Below are 12,241 nucleotides of genomic sequence, written 5' to 3' on the forward strand. Positions count from 1 at the left end.
CCACCTCTTTTCAATTCCATCTATAGTCTGTCTTACATCATTTGTCTGTTTGCCTTACAGCTTTCAAATTATGTTACCAGCTTCCATCTGCTAGGAGGTTCTTTTTCTTTTATTCCTGTATTGGATACTTTTACTATGTAACAGCATAGTTCAAATTTCAGCATGTTAAAACAGCAAATTTTTGTCACCTCACAGTTTCTGTGGGTCAAAACTCAGACGTAGCTTCACTGGGTGATTTTGGCTCAGTATGTCTCACGAGGTTGTGGTCTGTTTGTTCCCCAGTGCTGCAGTCATCTTGACTGGGCCTGGAGAATTTGATTTTAAGATGGCTCACCTAACAGCTATTGGCTGGAAACCCCAGTATGTCAATGGCCATTCACAAGAAGCCTCAGTTCCTTGCTACATGGACCTCTCGTTAGGCTGCTTGAATGTCCCCACAACACGACAACTGGCATTTCTCAGAACAAGTGATCTTTTAATTTAATTGTAGTGTGGTTTTGAGGGTAGAAGAGATAAATATATGTATTAATATATTGAGATCTGGACCAAAAAACCTATTCCATTAAGTTGTTTCTTTTTTCTTGTTCTTGTTTCAAGTGTCATCTCTCCATCTGCCTTATGTGTCTATAAAGTTTTATAGTTTTGGAGATTCAACATTAGGGCTGAAAAATTCATCATATTGAATATCTAGCCATATCTATCTATGTGCTAGATAGTCTTGTGAATCTTTTATCTATCGTCTAAAGTTCTGCAAACAGATATTTTGGTCTAACACATTATATCACTTTTAGAGCACAGTGTTTCTTTTCCAGTAGGACAAAGCTTCTTTAAATCAAAATGCAGTCTAAGTGACCCATATTTTTCCCACACAGCCCTCAATAAACTTCCCTGAGAGCTAAATAATGGTTCTGACTGTTTCTGTGTTATTGACTATTAAGAAAGAGATATATAAATATTTTCCTAGAAATTCTCTAAAATGTGATGAATTGCATTTTTATTATGGAAAGAGTTCCAAAACAGTATTTTTTCTTCTTAGTATCCAGTGCCTCAATAACCAATAAATATCTTGTCAAAAAGCTTACAAATAGGGAGGAAGCTGGAAAATTCCATACAGTCCATTACTTAGGAAGAGGAAGGCTTCAACTTTAAATTAATATTAACTTAGTAACTACCTGTGTGAGTGCAAAATTATCTGTTTTGTAATAGTTTATTTATTCATATCAGAAAATGCAAGCACTTGACAGCAAATTATACCATTTACAAGATTTTTGATGCTCCTGGAAAAATAAGAAAGAAATGGTAATATTGAAAATATGCTGGATATACACTCTGACTTTTTAGACTTTGTAACCAAAAGTGTAAATGGTTTCCTTGCTTGAGAATTTAGAATGATGTTGCTGTTAAAAAGCTCAGCAATCTCAGCATACTCATCAGAATTAAAACAACTACCTCCAGTTGTCAGCCTAGCTCAAATTATATGTCATTTTTGCCTTCTGTGAACACTAGGTCTCTTTGTTTGGTACAATTTTCCCTTGGTGTGTGACTAAAACACTAACAATTTAGACCCGATTATGATGTGGCTAGAAAGAAGAGAAAAAGAAAGTAAAACATACTAGCATACCTTGGAGATACTGCAGGTTCGGTTCCAGACCACCACAGTAAAGTGAATATTGCAATAAAGCGAGTCACACAAATTTTTAGTTTCTTAGTGTATGTAAAAGTTATGTTTACACTGTATTGTAGTCTATTAAGTGTGCAATAGCATTGTATCTAAAAAGACAATGTACATACCTTAATTTAAAAATATTTTATTGCTAAAATAATCATAACCATCATCCAAGTCTTCAGCGAGTTGTAATCTTTTTGCTGGTGGAGGGTCTTGCGTTGATGCTGATGGCTGCTGACTGATCAGGGTGGTGATTGCTGAAGGTTGGGGTGTCTGTGGCAATTTCTGAAAATAAGACAACAATGAAGTTTGCTGTGTCAATTGACTCTTCCTTTCACGAATGATTTCTCTGTAGCATGTGATGCTGTTTGATAGCATTTTACTTACCATAGAACCTCTTTCAAAATTGGAGTCAATCTTCTCAAATTCTGCTGCTGTCTTATCAACTAAGTTTATGTGATATTCTAAATCCTTTGCTGTCATTTTAATAATCTTCACAGCCTCTTCACCAGGAGTAGACTGCATTTCAAGAAACCACATTCTTTGCTCATCCATAATAAGCAATTCCTCATCCTTTAAAATTTTATCCTGAGATTGCAACAAATCAGTCACATCTTCAGACTTCTCTTCTGATTTTCATTCTCTTGCTCTTTCCACCACGTCTGCAGCTACTTTCTCCGCTGAAATCTCGAACCCCACAAAGTCATCCATGAGGGTTGGAATCAATGTCTTCTGAATTCTTGTTAATGTTGTAATTTTGACTTCTTCCCATGAATCACAAATATTCTTCATGACATCTAGAATGGTGAATCCTTTCCAGAAGGTTTTCAATTTACTTTGCCCAGATCCATCATAGGAATCACTAGCTTTGGCAGCTATAGACTCATGAAATATGCTTCTCAAATAACAAGACTTGAAAGTCAAAATCACTCTTTGACCCCTGGGCTGCAGAATGGATGTTGTGTTAGTGGGCATGAGAACAACATTAATCTTGTTGTATATCTCCATCAGAGCTTTTGGGTGACCAGGTGCATTGTCATCGAGCAGTCATATTTTGAAACGAATGTTTTTTTTTTTTTCTGAGCAGTAAGTCTCAATAGTGGGCTTAAAATATTCAGTAAACCATGTTGTAAACAGATGTGTTGTCGTTCAGGCTCTGTTGTTCCATTTATACAGCACAGGCAGCGTATATTTAGCATAATTCTTAAGGGCCCTAGAACGTTTGAAGTAGCAGATGAGCATTGGCTTCAACTTAGTCAGCTGCATTAGCCCCAACAAGATAGTCAGTCTTTGAAGCTTTGAAGCCAGGCACTGACTTCTCTCCAGCTATGAAAGTCCTAGACGGCATCTTCTTCCAGTATAAGGATGCTTCATCTACACTGAAAAGTCTCTCGTAAAGTGTAGCCGCCTTCATTAATGATCTTAGCTAGGTCTTCCGGATAACTTGCTGCAGCTTCTGCATCAGCACTTGCTGCTTCACCTTGCACTTTTGTCTTATAGAGGTGGTTTCTTTCCTTAAACCTCATGAACCAACCTGTGCTAGCTTCAAACTTTTCTTCTGCAGCTTCCTCACCTCTCTCAGCCTTCATAGAATTGAAGAGAGTTAAGGCCTTGCTCTGGATTAGACTTCAACTTAAGGGAATGTTGTGGCTGGTTTGATCTTCCATCCAGACCTCTAAAACTTTCTCCATATCAGCAACAAGACTAGTTCGCTTTCTTATCAGTCGTGTGTTCACTGGAGTAGAACTTTCAATTTCCTTCAAGAACTTTTCCTTTGCATTCACAACTTGGCTAATTGGCCCAAGAGGCCTATCCTGGCTTTTGACAGGCCTTCCCCTCTAAGCTTAATCATTTGTAGCTTTTGATTTAAACTGAGAAACATGTGACTCGTCTTTTCACGTGAACACGTGGAGACCATTGTAAGGTTGTTAATAGGCCTAATTTCAATATTAATATGTCACAGGGAATAGGGAGGCCTAAGGAGAGAGAGAGAGAGAGGGGAATGGCCAGTTGGTGGAGATGTCAGAACACACACAACATTTACCAATTAAGTTCACTGTTTTATATGGGTGCAGTTCATGGCACCCCCCAAAAATTACAATAGTAACATCAGAAGTCAGTGATCATGGATCACTGTAAGAAATATAATAATAATGAAAAAGTTTGAAATATTGTGATAATTACCAAAACATGACACAAGAATGAACTGAGCAAATGCTGTTTGAAAATAGTGCCAATAGACTTGCTTGACGCAGGGTTAACCCAAACCTTCAGTTGGTAAAAAAAACTCAGTATCTGCGAAGCAGCACACTAAAGAGAGGCACAAGCAAACAGGTGCGCCTGCCCTTAGTCTTGTCTTATAACTAGCTCAGGTGGTATTTAATTAAAGCAAAATGCAATCACAACCAGATATAAATGAATATTGCATCAGATAAGTGGATTCTGGCAAAATTGCTTTGATTTAACAATTTTGTGATGGAAAAATCACATACACTCACAAGCAATAATGTTTTCTTTATAATATGTGACAATAATACTAATTAGCATTTTTAATTATTATCTATCTACAGGCACTGTTCTAAGCATTTAATTCCAATGATAACTCTTTGATGCATGAATCATTGGCTCCATTTTTAAAAAGAAAACTAAGGAACAAGTAAACTGCCTAACATCAGGCAGATACTTCCCAAGTGGAGCAGGATTTGAACCTGGACAGTAAGACTCCTGAGCCTGAGAAACATTTTTTCCATATAGATCAGGGTTTCTCAACCTGAACACTATTGACACACTTACTGGGATGGATAATTCTTTGTGAAAGGGGACTGTCCTGTGCCTTATGGGATATTTAGTAGCATCCTTGGCCTCTATCCACTAGATACCAGTACTTCTCCCCACACCTTCTGTGGCAACCAAAATGTCCCCAGGCATTGCAAATGTCCCCTAGAAGGCAGACTCACCTCCAGTTAATAACTGATGATGTAGATTTATCTTTTATACATTTAATGCCATTTTATAGTAACTTAAAATGAGATATCATACAGATGGTTTTGATATGAAAATATAAAGAAAAAATTGAATGGAATTGTCGATTTTTTTCATCAGATATATCACATTCTTATGTCAATAATAAGAAGAATGAAGGTAATAAGGGAAGAAACTAATCTGAAAATGCTATTGCAAGAATTTTTTAAAGACACTATAAAAATGTAAAAAAATTTTTAGAAGACCCTTAAGAAGAGAGAGGCTTAAATAAGACTAAGAAGTCAAAGACGTTTCAGCTGGTGCATCAGAGGAACAGAGTCTTGTGGAACAAATACTGATAAATCTAAGCAAATTGCCTAGATATTGTCAAAGTCGGGGGGTCCCAAAGTTGACTGGGGAAGGCATGTCCCCACTAAAGCCATTCAAATGCAAATTTTAAAAAAGTGAGCTAATTATAATTTTTCCAAACCACATTCTCAAGGTTACTAGTTTTTGAGACCCAAAGTAGTGGGCTTTCAAGGAAGAGAAGTTATCATGTGAGTGGGCCCACATTTGATGGAACTGAAAGTAGTATAATGTAGTTGGGCCATAAGATTTTACGATTAGGTAAATGCCTGGAAAAGTAACATATAGACAGAGAAACAGGGCCTTGCTTGCTGTGCTAAGGCAGCTGGGTGTATCTTAAAAATAGAGGCTAGGGAACATGGCAAAGAAGGATAGCATGGTTAAATGTGCATTTAGAAGATCCGTTCTTGGAACAACTTTGAATTGGCTTGGAAGACACTGGTTGTAAGAAAGCTGTGAAATATTCTGCTAATATAGATGACCAGAATCACAACACTAACAGTGGACTTGGGGAGAGAGAAGAACGAACTCAAACGTTAATAAAGAGGTAGCAGCCAGCTTGGGCATGATGTAGCGAATGCCTCTGTAGATTCTGTAAGGTTCTAAATTGGCTCCCAGATTTCTTGTTTTAGAAATTAGGTGGATGGAATCCTTCCCAGCAGATATGTAGGAGGAGGGCTACATGATGGGGGATGGATGATGGGTTCACAAATAACCAGATGTGGACACCTAAAATGTTTATCACGTAAAAGTTTAATTTTAGCTTGCTCTTTACCTTATTATGATGCAAAAGCAAATTGGCATCAGTGTTCAGTTTAAGCAATTGTCAGCATTAGCTTGGCATCAGCTTTCCCTACTGGCACTCGTTAAACTTGCCCTGGCTTCAGGACCAACACTGCCAGGATGTACTTGGCAGTCACAGGATCTAGGTGTCAAGTTGTAAAATTATTCTGTTCCACTTTCTTTTTAAGTAAATGACTTTTGCAAGCTAACTTTACTTCCGATTTAGTGATTTAAAGTGAATTTCTGAGAAATATTTTTCATAGAAGTGTTTAGTACTTAAATTCAGTAGTTCCTCTACTTTTCTGCTGATCCTGCCCATTTCACACACCTCAGTCACACTCTTTTATGTCTTTTTCAACCCACTTAAACTAGCCCTTTCAAAAATAGCACTATGTACCTAAAAGGCCACTCTCCCAATCATCATTTCAATGCTCATTTGTTTTACAGTGAGTTTCCTGGAAACAGATTTTGAAACAAGGAATTCTGCGCAGAAATGCTTACTGGGGAGTACTCTTGACAGGCAGACCTATCAGGGAGTGAGGAAAGCAGGGCTAGAGAGAGGGACTATGGCAAAGCTGTGCAACCAAGATTTCAGCTAATCCCACAGGGAGCTCTGCAGCTGGAATGGCCCTTCAGGGTGATTCCAAATTTAGGCAAAGGACTGGGCCTTTGTATCCCTACATCAGCCAATCTTCTGGTCTCTCCTGGAAAGGTGAATAACCTTGAGTGAAGCAGATTCCTGTGACGAAGGTAATTTGCAGAGAGGAATAGAGCCAAGAAGAGTCAGCAATCAAGATTGTATGCTTGGCAGCTGGAGGAGGGATGCCTTGGGAATGAAGAGAGGATCTGAATGAAACACCACAGAATCAGCACCCTATCATTCATACCACTTCTGAACCGCCATCTCTTCCAGGAACCTAGTTGCCGTTGCTCAAATTCTCATTGTCCAGTTGGAACTTTCTGGTACAATTTTATCTTTACTATCATCTGCATAATCTATAAATTAGATTACTGTCTATTCATTTCTTTGGCTTCTGGGTCTTTTATTTTTCTTCTCTCTGTATTCTGTATGTTTGAGTTTAAGGCATTGACAGGAAGTGGCTAGATCTAAATGGAATGTAGTATAGAATTACACATAACAGTGAGCAGAAACACTCACTGACCTTCAGCTAACTACGTAATACTACAATATAATAATTTGAACAAAATGCATAGAAATAAAAGCCTGGGCAAAACTTAAATATGTAACAGGTATAAATACCAAGCCCAGTTCCTGGAGCAAAAATCTCTGTCCTTTCTTTAGTGTCTTTCCTAAATTGACCCAAAATTCTTAAGTACTTTTGGTTATATCACCTTTTTAACTAGTTTTGGTTATATCACCTTTTTAACTGCATCCCTAGGATAAACTTGGTCATGACATAGTATCCTTTTTAATAAATTACTGGATCAAATTTGCTAAACTATGTTTAAGAATTTTTCATCTGTGTTCATAAGGTGAGAAGTGTTTACTGCTCTTCTATTTTCTGGATGTGTTTGTATGAACCTGTTAATATTTCTTTTTTAAATGTTTGTAGAATTCATCATTCAATGTACCTGGACCTGGAATTTTCTGTGTGGAAACATTTTCAACTACTAATCCAATTTTTAAAAATAGATACAGAGCTATTTGGGATACCTATTTCTTCCTGGGTGAGATTTGGTAGTTGGTGTCTTTCAAGGAGTTTTTCTATTTCATCTAACTTATCAAATTTGTTGGCACAAACTTGTTCATAATATTCCCTTTTTATACCTTTAATGTGGTAGGATCTGTAGTGATGTCTCTGCTTTCATTACTAATATTGGAAATTTGCATTTTCTCTCCTTTCTGTTTTTCAGGTAAACTAGAAGTTTATAAATTTTATTGATCTTGAAAAGACAAGTCCTTTATTTCATTTTTCTGTTTTCTATTTCATTAATTTCTACTCATATTTCTTATTTTATTCCTTCTACATATGATTGGTATACTTTGGTTCACCTTCTCTAGTTTCTTAAGGTAAAAGCTAAGATAATTGATTTGAGATTTTTTTAAATACACAATTTAATACCATAATTTTCCCCTTAAGAACTGTTTTAGCTGCATCCCACTAATTTTGATAAGTTATGTTTTCATTTTAATTCAGTCAAAAATATTTTCTAGTTTTCTTTGTGTATTTTTATTGCCAATGAATTATTTAGAAGTATGTTACTTAATTTCCGCGTATTTGGTTATTTTCCAGTTTCGATTTTGTTCCTGATTTTTACTATAATTCTGTTGTAGAATTCATACTTTTATTTCTCTGCTTTTTATATATTAAGATTTTTTTATGAACAGCATGCAGTCTATCTTGGTGAATGTCCAACATATACTTGAGAAGAATGTATACTTTGCTGTTGTCAGGTGGAGTCATCAGTCTGTTTGGTTTGGTTGATAGTGTGGCTCAAATTATCAATCTACTCTTTCTTTAGGGTATTGAAAGGATTTTGAAATCCACAATTATTTCTCCTTGGAGTTCTGTCATTTTCTTTTATATATTTTGAAACCAGTAGGTCCTTATACGTCTAAGATTGAGTTTTCCTTTTGATAAATCATAAAATGAACTAAATATCACATTTTGTCTTTTGAAATATTCCTTGTTAATAAATCTACTTTGAACCTCTAACTGGCTTTTAGGTTAATTAATAGGAGAAAGGACAAAAATATGCCTTTAAATAGTCTTTTATAATTTCATGTTTTCCTTTACCGGTGCCCTGCATTTGTTCGTGTGAATTCATATGACTGTCGGGAGTCACTGGCTTTCAGCCTGAAACACTTCCTTTAGTACTGTTCTGCTGGCTACAAATTCTCTCAGTTTTTATCTGGGAGAGTCTTTATTTCGCCCTAATTTTGAAATGATAGATTTGCTATAAATAAGATTCTTGGTTGACAGTTATTTTTGTGTGTGCATGAACTTCAAATATATTATCTCCCTGCCTTCTGGCCTTAGGTATTTCTGTTGAGAAGTCAACTGTTAATCTTACTGGGATTCCCATGTAAGTGAAGTGCTGTTTTGCTCTTGTTTCTTTCAAGACTTTCTTCTTGGTTTTTACTATCAGCAATTTTTCTATAATGTGTTTTTATAGGTCTCTTTATCTTGATCCTTCTTGGAGTTCATTGAGCTTCCTGGGTGTGTAGGTTATTATTTTTCAATAAATTTGGGAAGTCTTCAACTATTATTTCTTTGAGTATTTTTTCTCTCCCCTCCCCTGATACTCCTACTACACATATGTTGTTGTCCAATTCTTCCTTGAGGCTCTGCTCATTTTTCTCCATCTTTTCCCTCTCTAGTCTTTGATTTGCATAGTCTCAAGCAATTTAACTTCAAGTTCAATAATTACTTCTCTTACCAGTTAAAATCTGCTGTTGAGTCCCTCTAATAAATTTTTTCATTTCTGTCATTGAACATTTTAACGCTAGAATTTACATTTAATTCTTTTATAATTTCTACTTCATTGATATCCTTTACTTGATGCAACATTCTTATCATACCTTCCTTTACTTCTTTACTCATACTTTCCATTACTTCTTTGAACAACCTTTTAAAGACTACTTTGCAATCTTTTTCTGTTAAATGTGACTTCTAGTTGCTCTTGCAGGCAGCTGCTCTCACCTGCTTTTTTTCCCCAGTGAATGGGTCGTACTTTCCTATTTCTTTGCCTGTCTCATATTTCATTGTTGGAAACTGGACATTTTGGATAATATATTGAAGGAACTCTGGGTACTGTCCCTCCTCCTGGACTAGTTACTGTAATGAGCTTGTTTATTTATTTAGTGACTGGCTGGATTATTTTATGGAAGTCTTTTCATGTCCCATACCCACACACTGTTAGGCCTCTGATGTTGCTCCTCAAAGAGTCACAGCTTTCAGTATGCCCACAGTCACCATGGCATGACAGTGTCACTGGTAGGGCTCTTTTCGACTCTTCCTCTGACCACACATATCTGTGAAACTCCACTAATTGCCTTACTGGCCAATTTGTCTACTATTTCTAGCAAGGTCCTGGGGCAAAAATTACCCTTCAAAAACTAATCCAGTCAAATTTGTCTCCTTTTAGGAAATAGTTTCTGAGATCAGTATTTGATATTTGCTTTGCGTGCTCTTCCCAGCTGTCTTATTCCACAGTTTCCTCCTGCAAGCTGGTGGACCTACAGTGTAAACTGTATCTTCATTAGAGCCACAGATCTCCTCCCAATTGCTCTTCATCGAAACCTCAGCTGCTCTTGAGAGTGCCCTTAGGTTTAAACTTCCCCATATTCTGTTGCCAAAGAAGTCAGTTTCTTTGGGAACAGATTATGAACCATCTGTTTTACATCTTGCTTTTCCTACAGGGCAAAATCTCTGAATCCGGACTCTGGAGCTGGCTATGGAACAATGGAAAGCTTCTCTCTGAGTGACACCTTTGCTGTAGGAGCTGAGCGCTCGTGGAGGGGCAGGCAAGATCTTGGGGTTCTCTCAGCTTACCTCTTGGGTCTGGTAACCCCACTTCGTAACATGGAAGGAAGAGCTGTGGGGGACCTAGTATTCTCAACAAGCCACACTCAAAGTAGAGCCTCCATTCTGTGAATGGAGGTTGCACAGAAGAAGGAACCTACCCCTCTAGACTGCACTTGCATGTGATTTAGCCTCAGCCATGGCTATCTGGGGGCAGGATGAGAAATGCTGAAGTTGTGCCTTCTTGGGAAGAAAGCCCTCTGGCTGGGAGTTGGGAAGAGAGGGGAGCCCTGTTTCTTGGCCGCAGCTGTCTGGAGCAGGGTGTCTTTCTCTCTGAGCTGGGAGAGGGAGTTGTCCTGGTTCAAATACCACAGACTTGCCTTTTGTTGCTGAATTTTTGTAGATTTTCTTGAGTTTCTTGTTTCTTAATTTGCTTTTTGCCCTTAGGGCTATTTCTAGAGGCTTTAAATGGTTGTTTTAAAAAATAATTTCCACCAGTTTCACTAGGGAGCAGGTCAGCAAAGCTCCTCATGTTCTCATATTGGAAATCAATCTTTCTTTTTACCTTTACTTTTGAAAAGTATTTTTTTGGGTATTTAAATATAGGTCAACAGGTTTTTGTTGTTGTTCTTGCTGTAAAAATAACCTTCCATTATCTTTTGGCTTGTGTGGTTTGGGGTGAAAAGCCTGCTGTCATTCTTATGTTTATTCCTTTGTAAGTCCTAGTTCTTATTTCTGGCTGAAGATTTTTCTTTATCACACATTTTCATCAATTTGATTATGGTATTCCTAGTGTAGTTTCTGTCCTGATTTTTCTGCTTGGAATTTGATGAGCTTCTTGGCTCTGTGTGTATGTAGTTGTCATCAAATTTGAAAAAAAAATTGCCGTTATTTAAAATTTTTGTCCTGCCTTTCCAACTTCTGGTACTCAAATTACACAATGTTGGATTTCTTGATAATGCCCCACAGAAAATATGAAATTCTGTTCACTTGTTAGTCTTTTCTCTCTCTGCGTCTTCACTAAACTTACCTTGTGGAGGATCTAATCTGCTCTTACAATGTGGTGTACTTTTCATGTTTGCTTTTTAAAAAAAATCTCTAGTAATTTGAGTGATTCTTTTTACATCTGCTATTTCTTTATTCTTCATACCATCTTGAACATATGTAATAAAATTACCATCGTTATTTTATCATCTCTGTGCTAATTTTATAGTCTGAGTCACGATTTCTTTCCATTATTATTGATTGACTTTTCTCCTGGTTATTGGTTGTTCTCTTGCCTCTTTGCTTGCTTGTTTTTTTTTTTTTTTTTTTTTAAAGATTAGCACCTGGGCTAACAACTGCTGCCAATCTATTTTTTTTTTTTTCTGCTTTATCTCCCCAAACCCCCGCTGTACATAGCTGTATATCTTAGTTGCACGTCCTTCTAGTTGTGGGATGTGGGACGCCGCCCCAACATGGCCTGACGAGCAGTGCCATGTCTGCGTCCAGGATCCGAACCCTGAGTCGTCGCAGCGGAGCTCGTGAACTTAACCACTCAGCCATGGAGCCAGTCCCTGCATGCTTGTTAATTTTTAAATTGTGGATTACAATTTCCTGCTCCTTTAAGATCGAGTCACTTTTTCTTATAAGATGGATGCTATGGATGATATGTTGCAGTAAGACTGCAGTAACTTTGAAGGTGTGTATGTTTGTTTGTTCTAGTAGGCAAGGTTACATTACTGACACATTATTTCTAGAATCTCAGGCTTGGTTTTATTCTTTCTTAGAATACATCTATTTTAGTTTTGTCCTTAAACCTAGGGTATGGCTCATATTCAAAAACCTATTCCTTTCTCCCAAGGCTGGAAGTGTCTACAGTCTCAACTGAATGTATAAGGAGTTCGAGAGGTTTCTGGCACCTGCCTGTACTAGAACTCCAATGTCTTTCTGCTTCACAGTCTGTGGTATTTTTCTCAACATTTGGACCCCTGCAGTG

This window comes from Equus quagga, chromosome 3, assembly GCF_021613505.1.
Source record: "Equus quagga isolate Etosha38 chromosome 3, UCLA_HA_Equagga_1.0, whole genome shotgun sequence".
Classification (NCBI taxonomy): Eukaryota; Metazoa; Chordata; class Mammalia; order Perissodactyla; family Equidae; genus Equus; species Equus quagga.